At 50.7% G+C, this 16,755-nt stretch overlaps 1 protein-coding gene across 2 annotated transcripts in view; it reads left to right on the top strand.

Moving 5' to 3' along the window:
* The first annotated feature begins 5,270 nt into the window (after positions 1 to 5,270).
* Positions 5,271 to 16,755, top strand: part of ST3GAL1 (ST3 beta-galactoside alpha-2,3-sialyltransferase 1) — a 67,431-nt gene continuing 55,946 nt past the window's right edge. Inside the window, exon 1 of one of the 2 annotated variants that reach the window (XM_019724187.3) lies at positions 5,271 to 5,409. The gene's annotated coding sequence lies outside the window, so the exon portion shown is untranslated. Of the gene's footprint in view, positions 5,519 to 16,755 lie in introns of both variants that reach the window. The other variant, XM_019724148.3, reaches the window with a different exon arrangement.

Genomic DNA, 16,755 nt, shown 5'->3' on the forward strand with positions numbered 1-16,755 from the left:
CACAAAGCAAAAAACCCAGGTAAGGTGCTGCTGGCCTGATTCCATTGCCTGGCAATGTCTTCAAGGATCAAAGACTTTTCTATCTTTTCACCCCCTCACTCTCATGCTGGTCTTGCCATCAAAGATGGCTGCTGCCTCTCCAGGTTATTTGTGTGTGTGTGTGTGTGTGTGTGTGTGTGTGTGTGTGTGTGTGTGTGTGTTTTCTAGGAGGGTTGATGACGTGTACAGCACACAGGTATGACAGGCATGGCAAGACACTCTATTTAAATATTAGTTTGTGTTTTTGTCCTACATGTTCCAATGTGCCTCATTTTTGCTGTTTTTGTTTTTGGTAAGTTATGACCACAGCAATAGTAAGCTAACATGTCTAAGGAGACTCAACCCTGTGACAAAGACGTTTAGGAGCCATGGTCCTTTATGGGTCCTGTAGCCTAGAACAGCGGAAAGTTCTGCTCTGTTGATTTCAAGGACATGACAATATGTAGTTTAACCAGAGCTCTGGGCTGAGTCAATTCCACTTCTGGGTATTTAACTGAAGAAAACAAAAACACTAATTTGAAAAGAATGATGCACCCCTATGTTCACTGCAGCATTATTTACACTCGCCAAGATATGGAAGCAACGGAGGTGTCCACTGATAGACGAATGCATAAAAAAGAGGTGGTACCTAGACACAATGGCATAATATTCCGCAATAAAGAAGAATGAATCTTGCTGTTTGTGACAACATGGATGGACTTAAGAGGATATCATGCTAGGTTCAATAAGTCAGACTGAGAAAGACAAATAGCATATGATTTCCCTTATATAGAATCTAAACATAATGAATAAACAAAACAGAAACAGACCCATAGAAAACAAGCTGATGGTTGTCAAAGATGGGTAGGGAGGGAACAAAAAATCTAAATAAATAAATAGAACTTTCTGGATCATGTGCAGTTGGAAATAAAGAGAAGCTCCCCGGGCCTCACTTTTTTTTTTTTTTTTTTTTAATAATTTATTTTTTAAATTTATTGGGGTGACAATTGTTAGTAAAATTACATAGATTTCAGGTGTACAATTCTGTATTACATCATCTATACATCCCATTGTGTGTTCACCACCCAGAGCCAGTTCTCCTTCCATCTCCATATATTTGATCCCCCTTACCCTCATCTCCCACCCCCCACCCCCTTACCCCCTGGTAACCACTAAACTATTGTCTGTGTCTGGGCCTCACTTTTAAGAACTTCTTTCTAGGCGACCCAAGTATATCTCTCTGTATCTTGTTGATCCAAATGGGGATTAAATCCACTCATTCCTGAGCCAAATTCTGGCAAAGATGAGGGTGGTCATGATTGACCAAGATTGACCAGCTGGCTGGTACGGCTGTTGGTCTAATATCTGTGAGTAGTGTGGATGGAGGGTATGGTTCTGCTGAGTGGGTCTTCTGACACAAAAGATCCCAAGATTCTCAGGGTTGGAAGGGGTTCAGGCACCATGTCCTACATCCCCTGTAATGCAAAATCTCCTGTATGGCTCTTGCAAGTCTACACTCCAGGTGGCTCAGGCTGCCTGGGCAACGCATCACAGTTGGGTTGCTGGCCCCTGACCCTGTGAGGCCTGCCCATCAGATTCCTCTCCTAGAAAAACAAAAACCCACAGTGGATACACAGCAGGAAGTGAAGCTGAAAGGATCGCCCCAGGTGTAGAGGGGCTGGGGCCACAGATATGCAGACAACTTTGAAGGCTGGCTCCAAGCCTTCACAGAGAGAGCCTATAGGCAGGGAGAGAAGAGAGCAGAGAGGGGAGGGAGGGAGGGAGGGAAAGAGAGAGCCAGGAAGACAGGCCGTCTTTCTCTTTCCAGCTTCCCACTTTCAGCTTCAGTTTGTACATCCTCACATTACCTCTTTTTATATAAGGAAAGTTGGACCAGTTCCTCACAGCCCCAAGAGCCCAAAGTGAAACACTGTCCAAAACACAAAACACCACGTGCTCAGAAGCTCTGAACTCACCTTTGACGAGCAAGGCAGCCCTTTGCTTTTCTGCACAATCACCCAGATGGCATCAGAACCCATTAGGATCTTTCCACTCTGATGTGCCAAGAAGGGGTGGGGGCAGGGTGAAATCAATTTCCTTAATCATTATTACTGAGAGCTTTGCTGTAGCTCTGAAAACATGGCGGGAGGGGGGTGCATCAAATCAATGTCGGGGCTCCCCCGGGGGTTCACTGTGCAGTCACCCTCAGTAATTACTATTACCAGTTGTCCTTCTGCAGCACTTGTGGGGAGACCCAGTCAGGGTGACGAGAAGGAATGCTTGGACACATGTCCCCAACACATAGCCCTGCATCTAGGCTCCTCCAAAAGGTCCAGGGCCATCAGAAGTGCTGCTTTCATGGAATGTCACAACTCCAGAGAAAAAAGGGAGAGGGGAAGAGGCCCTCTCTGCTACCTTGTAAGATATACATTGGAACAGAGAGGAAGTAGGTGAGAAAAATCCCCTCAGACATCTGGGAAAAGATGTGTCTGGTGTATACTTTTTATGTAGACAAGGTGGTGACTTATGCGAGCATCACCACCAGTCACTTAATAAGGAATTTCCATCTCGCTGTGGAGTCATCTAGGGGAACTGCCAAGAGCCCAGGGCTGAAGCTGGGAGCAGACTTTGGCTACAAAGCAAAACAGCTGGATGGTCTGGGGCCACTTACTTGTGCAATCTGATCCTCTCCCCAGACTCTACTAGGAAAGGAGTATAGTCTTATATTACTGTAGCATTTGCTACCGTGTGTCCCGAAAATAAGACCTAGCCGGACCATCAGCTCTAATGCGTCTTCTGGAGCAAACATTAATATAAGACTGGGTCTTATATAACACCGGGTATAATATAATATAACATAATATAACACCAGGTCTTACAATAATTTTTGCTCAGAAGACACATTAGAGCTGACGGTCCGGCTAGGCCTTATTTTCGGGGAAGCACGGTATTTTTTCAAAGTGCTTTCCTGTACATTATATTATTTGATCCTTGCAATAAACAACATTTCTTTATTAATTCATCCATGAAATCTTTATTGAGCATCTACCACTGAGAGGTGTGAGATGGGCGTTGCCGTCAGCAGGGAACAAAACTCCATGCATTTCTTGTCCACAGCAAGCTGAGTTAAATCAGAGGGCAAAAGTCACCAGCCATGTAATCATACAAATCAACAGGGTGCTGCAGGCAGCTGTCCTTGTGAGGACAGCAGACAGACAGCTCTTGTATTTCAGACGATGACTCGATGACTAGGAGCTGGATGATGTGCCCCGAGCCACAGGTCCAGGTGCTGAGTCTGAGAGGTCCAAGCTAGAAGAGGTTGGAAGATGCTGCCTCTGGAGAGAACAGTAGTTGATGTTTCTAGGAAACGTCTCTGAGCCCCTCCTTCCGTCCATGAAAGCATTTTGGGGAATGCCACGTGCCTCACATTTCAGAAGAAGCAAAGCCCACAAGGTGCTTCCAGATAGACCACCTTTCTAGAATCAAAACAAAAACCAGCAAGGTCATAAAACACCCCAAAATTTTCTCTGACTCATGGAGGGCAGCGAACTCACCCAGATCCTGAGCCCAAAATGCAGCTTGGCAGAACTCTTTGAAGAATGTTTATAGATCCATATGCTTTTTGTTTTATTGTTTTGCTTTGGCTTAAATTTTTCCCGATTCCTGTCCTCCCCTCCCCACCCCTTTTAAAATCCGTGTTTCTCTTCCACTTCTGTCTTCTCTGAATATCTCTCCTTGTCTCCCGCAAGTCCCAGAAGTGTTCCCCAAGACCTCTACCCCATCCTCAAGGACGGACCATCTCTGTGCTGTAGGCAGGGACCAGTACTAGCAAAGTCCACTGTGGACGTAGCTCACTTTTATTGAGCATTTACTCTATGCTAGGTACAGATGTATGAATTCACTTAATCATCACAATCTTATGGGATGACCAGTTATTAGGCCGTTTTCACAGATGAGGAAATTCAACAACAGAGCTAAGTAAGCTTAGAGATTCCCTAACTAATCTAAGATCTTACATCCTTTGAGTGGCAGGGCAGTATGTCAACCAAGAAGCCTGATCCATTCGTCCTGGCCCGAAGCCTTATACTGCAGTGTCTCTCTGATGAAAGATGGGTTAGAAAGCTCTCTTCTCTGCCTCTGCAAAAGGCTGACCACTCCACTGGAGCAATGGAAGTTGGAAGAATTAACTGACCCTTAGGCCAAACTGCACCTCCTTTTCTCTTAGCATTCCTCAGAAAAGCTGCAAGAGGTCAAGTCCAGTCAGGGCATAAGACCTGTACAACCAGAATTTTTAATGTCTCTTAAATCTTGTGTCCAGCATTTAGCCTCTAAGGCTGGCATTCTGCCATTGGGCAAGATATTTCCCACCTCCTCACTCTCCTATAAGGAAAGGCAAAAACCCCAGAAACCTGATCTCCCAAGGGGGTCCGGTCCCAGAAGCCCCAGCACCAGGCCGCCTTGGAGCCAAACACTACCTGGGGTCCCCCTGCCTGGTGCTCACCCTGCTCCAGACCGCGCTACAACCTCCGCATCTGGAAGAAGCGGTGACCGGCAGGCGGCCCGGGGTTGGAGCCTGTTCGCGGTGGCCCTTCGGTGGCTCCAAACTGGGTCGGGCTGGGCCTCACCAGCGCCCTCGCCCCGCCGCGCTTCTTCCCTCCCCCTCCTTAAATCCCACCTCGAGTCCCGCGCCCTTCATCACGTCGGCGACTCTGCACCGTCGCCAGCAGGGGGATCAGCCCCTTGCTACCTTGCACCCGACTGAGGCTCTTCAGGACGCCCCCACGTCCTCTAGGTGGGCGCCCATTGCCTCCTCCCCGGAGCTGACCCCATGAAGCCCTGGGCCACCTGAACGCTCTTCCCCAGCCTTGTCAGCTTGAGGGCGGGGGCCTTGGAGAGAGGTATCTCGGAGCTGTTCCTGCAGCGCCCCTCTCTGGGCCGCGATCCGGTCCCGGAGCAGCCTCAGGAGTCTCCCCAGCCGGGCCTCCGCCGACCCCGCTGCGATACACGTGGCTCCGGAGCTCTATATTCGTCTTGCAGGAAGCCCCAAGCGAGAGGAAAGCCGAGCGGAGCCCGGGTGGGAGGGAGGCCGGCGGGGAGAAAGGGAGCGCGGGCCCGAGGGGCGGGCGCTGGGCGGAGGAAGGGGAGGGCCGCGCGGCCCAGGCGCCCGCCCTGCTCTGGCGTCCGGGCTCCGGCCCCGGCCGCCCTGCCTGCCCCTCCCGTTACACCCGGGGGAAGGTGTTCCCGAGACCGCTCCCAGCCTCACCCCGCCTCCCCGCTTCCCCGGCTCCAGCCTCCGCCGGCGGAGCTCCACTATGCCAGACAGTTTCGACACTTTGCAAAGACAAAGACCAGAGGGAGGAGGAAGAGGAGAGCGAGGAGGAAGAGGAGGAGGTGAGAGAAGGAAGGGGCGATGTGAGCTGGGAAGGAGGCGAGCGTTCGGGACACTCTCCGAACCTCTTCATCCCCAAAGCCCCGAAACTCCAGCGTGTCCCCAGCCGCGGTGAGTGAGCGCGCCTAGCCGACCGCTGCCGGGGTGCGCGGGGGCTGCGTCCGCCGAGTTGGGACTCAGGCAGTTTCGTGTGTGTTCTCCGAGTGGAGGGGTGATTGCCAGGACCCAGGAACAGAAGTGGTGGGGAGGGCTCGAGGAGGGTGTGACAGTGGACGTGGGACCCAAGACCCCAGGCGCTGGGAGTAAGACACACGTAGGGCGACCCCTTCCCTCGCCCCGGAGTCACCCAGGTCTTTGGGAGAGGAAGGAGGTCGAGGAGGAGGCTCGGGTTCCGCTGTCTTCAACCCTTACTGGACCAACTGCTGGGAGCCTACGCCGGGTCTCGTGCAGCGAGCGGTCCCTGGGGTGGCCCTAGTGACACTGCACCCCAGAGCCCGGCTGGAATCTCCCGTGTCTGGGCCGCGGGAGGGCGGAGCGGCCAGCGGGGCCGCCAGTTGGAGGAGCACCACTAGCGGCGGGGCTCCTGCGCTTTTGAGCCCAGCCGGGGTCGCGGAGGCCGCGAGTGATCTGGTTCAGCGGCCGCGGGGCAGTATCCGGATCCAGCCTCCAAATCCGCTGCGAGCAGGCACAGATCCGAGAGGTGGCCATCGCCTCCAGGGACGCCAGCAGCCCGCGTTTCTCGGGATACGGTGGAGAAGTTGGCACCCGTGTCGGGGCAGCTGGATGTGGCGTGGTGGGCAGTGAGGGACTGGCGTGGGCGAAGCGGAACATGGCGGGGGTGGCGCTGGTGGCAACTCGAAACTCTGAGTTCGCCCTAACCCCAAGAAGCGCCGCAGCTGCTGCAAAAGTTAGCAACTCCGGGTGTGTGACCTGCGCAGGGCAGAGGCCGCTCCTTTGGAGAGCGCAAGAGGGTAGTGAGCGGTGGTTGTGGGGCAGAGCGACCGGCTGGGGGTACAGTTAGATTCGGACCTGGGACGGTGGCGCAACTTTCATCCCCTTTCACTAAGCTTGAATGTGCTTGAGCGTGACCTTGAGGGAGGAATCGCTGCTGAATTTGAGTTGAGGGCTGAGGGGGCGCCCCGGCTTGGCACAAACTCCCCAGTGCGCCTTCGCCTAACGCGGTGGCCGGGTCTCCAGCTCGTCTGGGCTCTGTTCCTTGTCTGCAGCCCCGAGTTTCTCTTCCCTCTTACCCTAAGGTCCCTGCCAGTGCCTACCACGCACCGGGTTTGTTGGGGGCGCTCGGCGAGCGGACACGTGCGCGTCCAGAAATGTGTGAGTGAATGGGGGCTGGGCGAGTCACGGGCTTTGCGTGTCCCTCAGAGGGAGACAGCCTTGACACTGATGGCAGTGACCTCCTCACCGGATCGCCGCATCAGGCATCCGCCTGGCTTTCACGTGGCCACCTCCAGGGACCCCTCACCTCTTCTGGCTTATCCCCCTTGCGGTTCCCCATGCCCCGCTGATTTGTGTCGAGTTGGTTCCCCTGGGAGACAGCGAACGCCCACCCTCGTTCTGCAGCTGTGTGCCAGTGTGCGGACTATCGGGAGGCCGATACCTCCGGCGTGGTAAACGAAATAAAAGGGGATCGTGGTTGCCCAGTCATTTCCACCGCTCCTGGCACTTAGTAGGTTCAAAAAGTGTTGGGAATGGCCTCTGTGATGGAAGGTACTGGCAGGGGCCTAGACGTCTCCTTCTCCGACCTATTTCAGCTATTGAATACATATTAATCTACCTAGTCGAGACCTTTCAGCTTCTGGGCGTGCCTTGAGCACCTACTACGTGCTGGGCTCAAAGCTGGGCGATTCCTAGAAGCTGCTGGCGGAGCCTCGTGGTTTTCTTTTCCCAGAGAGCGCCCCAGAGGTTCATAAAATGCAAGGTGCACTGCCCCCTGCCGGTTGTTGTGGAAACTGGCGCTTGGCTTCGCGGTAGGGAAAAGGCGCCAGCTGCAGGGTGCCTAGGGTCATTCATGGCGCCTCCCTGCACCCAAACACCGTGGCGCATCAATTTTCTGAAATCCGTGGTTGGCTGAAAAGACCAACCCGAGTTCACCATTCTATGACCCCTGCCCAGATCTGGGTGTGGAGTTGGGAGTCGTCTAGTCTCCCATTCTCTCTCTCTGTCTCTCTCTTCTCTCTCCCCCCCCCCCTCTCTCCCTGACTTTGGGCATGAGATTTAACTTCTCAGAGTCTCAGTTTCCATATCTGTAAAATGGGATCATTACTATCTATACCTTACAGCTATAAGAATAAATATTATATAATTGTGTGAATGTAAGTGTATATATGTATATCGGGGAAAGGAATTCCATCATACATGTTTTTGCTGAATAAATAAATGACAGAATGAGTAGGGGGTCTTCTTCCCCAAGCCTGAACAATCCCACAAGCCTGGAAATGGCTGTCCCTGCATTTTGCTAGACCCGCATTTCCTCTCTAGGTTTTACTGCTGGGGCAAGGCCAGGGCCTGGGTGGAGCAGGGTCTTCTCCCCTCACTCTGCTGGCAGGCCTTAGCGCCCAGGTCAAGTACAGGCTCCCAGAAAAACAGGAAGGGTTGCCCAGAAGTGAGAGCAGAGGGTTTCTTTAAGGGCTGTGGGTTCTGCTCCTGAAAGCCCTGCACCAGCAAACCAAAGCTAACTTCTAAGCAGCCTACTTGCTAACCTCAGGGATCTGTGGCTGTGTTCTCACTTGGAGGTGCAGGCTGGGCACTCCCCTGGCTGGGGTCACCAGCACCCCTGCACATTGGGGACCTGCACAGATTTGGCCTTTGGGAACCTTTGGCTCCCTAGGTATGGTGAGATGGGGTCCTGGATCCTCAGGGTTGTATGGGGCTTTGTGCCAAGTAGGTCTCTGTCTCCCCTCTCCACCAAGCAGCGACCCTCCCCCCACCAGGCCAGGACTTCACTTGGAGGCAGGCTGTTGGCAGCCCCCCTGGAAGGGGCTTCTCTGAGTCTGCTGGTCAGTTAACCTTATTGAGTCCTTTGCCAGGTAGCAACTGCTGACTCAAAGGAATTATATTTGGACAGGGCTTTGCCTTGTGAGAGCTAAACCTCTCCCCAGCTCCCTGCCCCCCTCCACCCCACACACACCACAAAAGCAACCAAGAAAATGAAAAATGAAATCCACCAATCATCTTAACCTTACATTACTTCCCAGTGAGTCCAAATGCATATATGCACACACATGGGACTGGGCGAAGCTGGTGGATTGGCTGGCCTGGGCACAATAAGGTTTATATACCGTGTTTCCCTGAAAATAAGACCTAGCTGGACAATCAGCTCTAATGCATCTTTTGGAGCAAAAATAACATAAGACCCAGTCTTATTTAACTATAATATAAGACCGGGTCTTATATTAATTTTTGCTCCAAAAGTCGCATTAGAGCTGATTGTCCGGCTAGGTCTTATTTTCAGGGAAACAGAGTTTGGATATACTTTGTTCAGTTGTGTAACCCTGTAGAACCTTCAGCACCCTCCTCTCCCCTTCCCCCCATTCTTCACCTCCCCCTCCCCTGATGATCTGAGAGCTCTCCCCTGTTCTGATTTATGCGAAGGAGCCCAACCTTGGGCCTCAGCGAGCCCCTCAGTTCTATTTCCAGGGCTAGCACTTTGAAACTGGGTCTCAGCTTCGCTTTGCTTTGCGGAATGAGAGGCTCAGAGTTCTACTGAAGGACATTAAAGCCTTTCTTTCTGAAGGCAGCCCCCACCTCATTTGCCTTTGCCTCCAGCTCCATCCTCAGAACCCTCCAGGCACTGCAGGCATCACAGGCAGCCCTAGCCCACCCTGTGCCAGTGCACCTCCCCTGTCACTGGTGGAGCACTAGCCTCGTGGAGCTCAGGCATTCTCCAGCAGTTCTCCGCACTGGATATTGAGAGCTGGCCCAGAAGTTTCAGACTCTGGGGCCTGAGACATGACAGCTGAGGTGACATTTGTGGGACTCTCAAATGATGCCTATTGTACATCAAACCATAGTGACCTCACCGGGACCTATTTTATTCCCACTCTAAGAGCTGAAAATGTCCTTAGAAATCATTTTATTCAACTCTCGTTTGAATGCAAAAATGCTGAGGCCCAGCTGGGAAATCACAGGACCTATGGTGATGAAGAGTGATCTAGAACAGAGGCTGGTTTCAAAAACTCCAAAGTCCTCCGTCCTGCCCCTTCTCCAAACCCACACTCTGTTCCACACACTTAAGGAAACACTCTGTTTCCTCATTGAAACTAACATCCTTGGGAAGCCTGGGGTTTTTGTTGTTTCTGTGGGTTTTGTTGTTGGTTAAATTGTTTGGATTTCAGTTGAACCAACACTTATCAGGAACTTATTAGGTTCCAGGCACCATGCAGGGTGCTGGAAATACAGAGATGGAAGAACATGCAGTCTGTCCTGTCCCTTGTCCCTCAGAGGTCACAGTGGTGCATGCGCTGCTTGAGCAAGAGCAACAGCTTAGCTAGCATCGGTCTGTTCTGCATGGTTCTGCAGAGGTGAGGGAACTGGGGGTTTGTGCTGTGGCCCCCGTCTCCTGCACTATGTCTTGATCTCTGGTTTGCTTCCATGGGATCCATTCTTGCTGCTCAGCCAGAGCACAGGTCCCGGAACTCTGTGTTCCTCTGAAGGTGGTGGGCTTCAGAATGAGGGCATGTGCGATAGAGAATGGCTGCTTTTGCTTTAAGAAACTAAAATCCAGGGCTTTATCTGTAACACTTGTCCTGATACTTGATCTCAGATTTAAATAGCTGATTTGGGAGAGTGGGGTTAAAGAGCATGGCAGGCAGCGTGTGGGGAAAGGGCCCAGGTTTCAGGAGCACACGCCACACGCTAGCTGTGTGAGCAGGGCAAGCCCGGCGCCTCCGTGGGCCAGAGCTGACGTGCACATGGGTAGTTACCCGCTGTGATTGGGGTGCTGTGAGGATTAACCGAGATCATGCATGGGAGAATACCCCTCCTGGGGCCGGGTTTCCAGAGCCTTCTGATATTCTGTGTGCAAAAGGTAGTAAGAGGAAGTGCTGCGTGCTGGACAGAGCATGCGGAAAATAGAAGCGTTGACTGAAGGTGGAAAGTTCTGGAAAGGTCATGGAAAAAACACTTGAAATACAGGTTGGTTTTAGGGTTAGCAGTTTGTTAATAACCCCTCCTGGAAGGAGCAAGGCCGAATGACTGGGTAGGAGTGGCAGCGTGCTTTTCTCATTCCTGGGAGTTGTGTACAACTTGTGAAGATTTTGTTTTTTGTTTTTCTTGGAGGACACAGAATTACCAGAGGCAAAGACACCTGGGTGGAGTACACTGGTGGAGGGTGCTCAGTGCCCTGAGCCCTTTCTGTGTGACACAGGTATAACGTGTCAAAGCTGGAGGCACCTGGAGTGGACTCAGCCTGTTACGGTTAACCCTGGGACAAGGGTTAGACAGAGTCAGGGGGACCCAGGTAGGGAAAGCACTGGCCTAGGACTCAGAATTCCGAGGTTCTGGTCCCGATCCATTTCCACCTGCTCCTGGCAGGGGACTGTGGGGCATGTCACTTAACCTCGTTGACTCTCCATTTCCTAACTAGTAGATGGCAGTGTAAATTCCCACTCTGCCTGGAGCAGAGAGTTGGGAGGAGCCTACAGGATGAGGCATTTAGTACGTTTAGTAGCCTCTACTCTTTTATTAAGCGTTTAGGAGCGTTTAGTGTGTGCCCGGTAGAGTGGCAAGTATTTTAGACATCAATTCATTCTGGGTTCCAGTTGGAAGCACGCACACTCAGACTGAGGCGAGAGTTTAACACAGGGAGCATTTACAGAAATGGGGGCAGTATTTAGGGAACTCAACAAGGGGTGCTGCCATACCTGGGCCCAGTCAAAACCACCCAGAAGAGGCTGAAGGGGGATAGGCGAGGGGAAGGAGCAGAGCTAGAGCCTGTCAGTAGGAGCTGATAGAAGCCTCTGGAAGAGAGACATAGCCTCACTCTTCAACCTGGCAGGGAGGAACCAGGAGGATAAACCTACCACCTTGCTCTGTCCTGCTTGCCCTCCACAATCCCAGTGCCACCAAGAGCTGAGCCCACCTGGGGTGGGGGGTAGTGGGGGGAAAAAGAACCCCAAAATGCAGCAAGAAGCCAGAGGCTGGAGAAGACTCTCTTGCCCAAAGCCACACACCTGGTGGAGGCTCCAGGTTTCACTCATTGTGTTCTGTCACCCCTAATAAAATAAATGCCTCACGTGTAAGATGTTCTTATTAAGACACTTAATTTTTTTTTCAATAGCTTCTTAATGAGAAGCAGAATAGACTAAGTATTCAGGTTTCAGTCCGAGGTTTATCACTTATGACTCAGTGGTGAAATTATTTACCTTTCTGTGTCTTGATTTCCTTATTTGTCATGGTGATGATATACTTGATGTGAAAATAAACCAGCGTCACTCAACAAATGTTCTGCGAACGTTGGTGGAAGGGTGGGTTGTGCTTCCTCAGATCCCTTTTAGCCTGTTCAATACCCAAATAATACTATTTGAATATTATTAGATTAAAAACATTTTTTTTTTTCTTTCTAAAAACACCTGAGGATGTTTGGACCATATTCTCTCTCTCTCTCTCTCTCTCTCTCTCTCTCTCTCTCTCTCTCTCCCCTTTTTTCCTCCAAAACACATAAAAGCTATCTAACCAGGTCTGTTTCTGGAGCCCTTAAGAGACTATAGCATACAAGTTAAAGATCGCTTACAGTAATTCAGAGAAGTTGAAAAGAGAATATGAATTCCAAATTATTTGGCAGAATTAAAAAGGAGGTTGGAAAGGACTTTTGGATGGTCTGCATTTTGCTGTGCAAGAAAATACTTTCTCTGAATTTCACCAGATGCCTTTTACAAATTCAAACCCAAACAGGATCATTTCCATAGGTTTTGCTACATTAGAAAAGAAATCCGTTTGAATCCGCATTGAGCTAACAGTCCAGACTGGCTTAAAAACTCCCTTCAAGCATATTTACTTAGCGGAGGGCTCTTGAGAAACATACAACCAGAAAAACACAACCAAAGCAAACCTGGCTACTTCTCTGAGAAAATGGAATGACTCCAAAATATTGTTTCATGCTCAAAAAGCCTAAAACAACTCCACATGAAAGGTGAAAATCCATCAAATTGGGCATTTACCTTTTCAGAAATAAAAGGCTCCATGGAAAGAAAAGAAAAGAAAAGAAAACACACATACACACCACACACACACACACACACACACACACACACACACACACGACCTCTTTTCTTGGAAGACTCCACCAGAGCCCAAAATAAATCCCCTGAATTTTCTTGGCGGCGTTACAGCGGCCTGCGTTCTCTCTCCCTGCCTGTAGCGTGCTGTTGCCATTATGACCTCTGAGGACTCCCAGTGGTCTGACCGCTAAGACAGCTTCTGAAACACTGACCTCTGCGTTCACAGCCATTGGCATTTGCAGCGCTGACTATTTGGCCCTCGGGTCAACTGCTCTCTGTGCTCCCCTGGGATTACTGTCCTCCCTGTTGTGCCAAGAAGTGGCTGACCCAAGGTCACACTGCCTCTCTCGACCCAGATTGTCCAGATGCCTGAAATTACCTTCGTGCGAAGTAGGTCATCCTGGGGAAGGAATAAGCCCACACTCCCACCGGCCTGGCAGCCCCTCACAAGTTTTCCTCAGCTCACCCCTCAGAGCTCCACCACCCACCACCCGCCCTTCTCAGCTTGACCTATACAGATGAGGATGTTGAAACTCAGTGAGGTGACCTGGTCAACCCCAGGGCGGGTCCCTGGGAAAGGGCAGGTCTAGGCCGCTGACTCTGGGGGAGCCACCTCCCTCCACCCGGCCCACAGGGCCTCCCTGTTTGCACCCCACCCCATCCCATGCTCCCTCTATCTGCTGGGCTGAGACTTAGAACAGTGACCAAGGGCATACATCTCAGTCTCGGCATCCTAATTAGATCCTAGAGTCAACTTAAGGAGCCAAACCTTTATCATCATAACAATGTAATGTAACAACACAATATTACATAACACAACGCAAGACAAGGCAAGAACACATCACACAACACATCACATGACAACACAACATAACACCACACGAAATAAAGGGAACACATCATTGTGCAACACAACAGAACAACACAAGACAACACAACAGAACAGAACAACCACAGCTCGCGTAAACCAGGTACGGATGAGCCAGACCTTTGGTTCAGTGTTAATATCAGGAGTCCAGGTTTAGGGGAGGGGCCAAGGTGAGAACAGGTAGGCAGCTCAAGAAAGGAGCTGTCAACAAATAACTCATTTCGTTAGGTAATTTCCTGCTGTTTAGTTTATTTTGCATGTAAATTTTCTCACAGGCGTGGGAGTCCCGGTGGAAATCCACTAGTACAGGGAGTCAAAGTCAAGGAGCAAAGGCAGGAACAGGACTCATAAGAGGAAGGAGCCGGAAGAGAAGCCCTGGTGATTGCAGGCAGTCTGGGAACGGCAAATCTTACACATTTTTGGAGGGAATAATAAACTGATTAACTGTCAGCCAGCAAAGAGGTTGCTGTGTGCCTTCTGTCCTGCTGTAGGGTTTCAAAGTAAATAATTTTAGTTGATGGATTTTCTAGAAAACCCCAAGAGTTGAACTGTGGAGCCTACGAGATGGGCTGTCTCTGGGTTCCCGGGTACCCGGCCCTACCATCGGCTCTTCCATCGTGGCTGGGCCAGGACGCACATTTCTCTTCATCGTAGTTTCCCATTACTCTAATTAATATTAAATCCCCAGTCTCTACAACAGCCCTGTAAAATCACTGTCTGAACTTTTTTCCTAGCACCATTTTACAGATGTGGGAACGCAGGCCCAGAGAAGTTAAGCCACTTGCCCAAGGTCACATAAGCCAGAAAGTGGCAGAGCCAGAATTCATAACTGCTCCTTGCCTGCCCAAAGGCTGAGAACGCAGGCACCAGGCTGTGTCACTCCCAGGACCATCCTTATCTCTAGATTGGGGAACCTGGAAGGGTGGGACTACCTCCCCAGGCGGTGCAGATAAGAAACTGGTCACAACCAGTATGTGCCCGCAAGCCCAGACCCTGCTGTGTGCCGTCCCACCCAGTGGGCGTGGCCAATGGACCCAAGTTCAGGAACAGCCTCTTTGGAAGGAGGTCCTGATTTCTCTCCACATCCTGTGTCCCAAGTCCACCAGCAGCCTCGTCCTCCGGAACGCTGGGGCCCTGAGCCCGTTCCCTGATTCACCATTCGGGGTGAGTTGGATGGGTTACTGTAGCCCATGGTCGTCTGGCTGGAGTTTTGGATCGCCTCGTCGCGCCCTGCAATGCTGATCGCACGAACTCATCCTTTGGCTTGTTGGCATAAATGGAATTGGGAGAGCCCGAGACTGCCTGGGGGTTGAGGAAGAACTGAGCCTCCCAGGGGCTCAGACAGGACTGAGCAGGAAGCTTGTCATCAGGCTTTTAAATCACCCAACTTCCTAGACAGGTACCTGTTGGGCACCTGCTTCAAGTAAAGCGACTAGGATGTCGCTGTTGCCACACTGCAAAATTCCCTTTTAATCACATCTTTACGATGGAGAGAAAGGTGTGTTGTGCTTCTCCTTACTTGAAAACGCTGCTGCTCCTACCACCTGGTGGAGAGTTTGATGAATAAAGACCATTGCTTGGGAAATAGATCAGCTGCCACCAACAAGAACGGCCTTGTGGGGAATATTCCAGGTTGTCTCCAAAGCACAATCTTAATATTAAACTTCAATCTTTGGGCAGGAAAGGAAATTAAAACGAAAGAGGGAGATTGGGAGACAGCGACGTTGTGTGCCACCTCCCAATAGAAATTTCAAATGAAAGCCATGCCTTTCGTAATGGTTTAAAGAATTGGCTCCACCATCATGCCTGCCGCTACTTTTCTGCCTCTGCCTACGACAGGGAACAAACTGGGCTCAGGCAAAATAATCTGGGCGCTATAGGACCTTAACAATTCAACTGATGTCTGTTGACAAACAGGGAGAGAAAAGGACTGGCACGTTTAGGAAACAGTTTGGCATTTCGGAATACCTCTGCGTGGTCGGGAAGCTGCCCCTGGGATGGAGTAAAGGAAGGTTTCTCTCTTTCTCTGAACATGAGCCCTGGTGTCATAAGCTGTAACCGTTACTAGAAGGGGCGGGAAGGAGGTGTGTGTGTGTGAGTGTGAGTCCACTGAATGATAACAAAGTCACAGAGGGTGCACGTTTAGGGAGTCTGAAATAAGAAAGAGTTGTGCCGTCCTAGTGTTTGCAAGGTGCCTTAGCCTACTCCAAAACTTCAGTTATTCATCTCCTGATTCACTCAATAAAAACACTGGCTCTGCCCCTTCCTTGCTGTGTGACCTTGAGTGAGTGGATTAACCTCTCTGTGCCTCTATATCCTCATCTATGAAATATGGATAATAATAGTACCTACTTCCCGGTAGGTACTAAAGGAGTCAATACTTGGAAAGTGTTTAGAACAGTGAGTGCCCTGCAGAGTACTGTGTGCCTCTGTCCTATTGTAGGGTTTCAAAGTAAATAATTTTAGTTGATGGATTTTCTAGGGAACCCCAAGTGTTGACTCCTAAACTCCTATAAGTGTTGGCTAAGTACATGCTATGATGATGATGATCGTTCATGTTTAGATACAAACCCGCGTGCTCAGCCTCCCTTGAATTAAGTTTTCTCATTTCAACTCCACCACCTGTTTATCCTGCATCTGCCTGAACGCTGCAAGGGATGGCGAGACCTGTCCAACACAGTGGTCTTTGACCTCCAGGCACCTCTGTGGATGAGTAACCTCTTCCTCACATGGAACTTCCAACCAGGGAAGGTTTCCTGGAAGAGGTGGTAGGGTGGGGCTCTGTGAAACTGTCTGAATGTAAGGCTGGGAAAGTTGTCTGGGCTTACAAAGCTAGGGTGTGACCCCCGGGCACTAGACACAGGTTCGACACACCTAAGACCGAATGTCACATTTTAGACATTCCCCGTCTCTTATTTCACTGCTAAGTAGATAGCTCAGAGAGAGGCCTGATTGATACGGTTCTTTAGCCTATTAGTGGGCAAAGCCAAGCGAGAAGCCAGCCCCACATTTATCGCTGCCGCGCCAGCTTTCACTGATGGGTTTTCTACCCAACTTGGGCAGCCCAGGTTGTCCAGAGGCGAGCCTGCCGTGTCCTGGGTGCCAGGTCTCCTGTATAACCTGCTGCATCAAATCCTCTCCACTCCCATTGTGTTTCCATGGTCTCCTGGACATAGTCTCCTTTAGTCGTCCCTCGGAGCAAATCCGTGTTGCATTTTGTGAATTCTGGGGTCTTTCTGTCCTTC

The sequence above is a fragment of the Rhinolophus sinicus genome, chromosome 6, assembly GCF_057876585.1.
Source record: "Rhinolophus sinicus isolate RSI-liver-muscle chromosome 6, RSI-T2T, whole genome shotgun sequence".
Taxonomy (NCBI): Eukaryota; Metazoa; Chordata; class Mammalia; order Chiroptera; family Rhinolophidae; genus Rhinolophus; species Rhinolophus sinicus.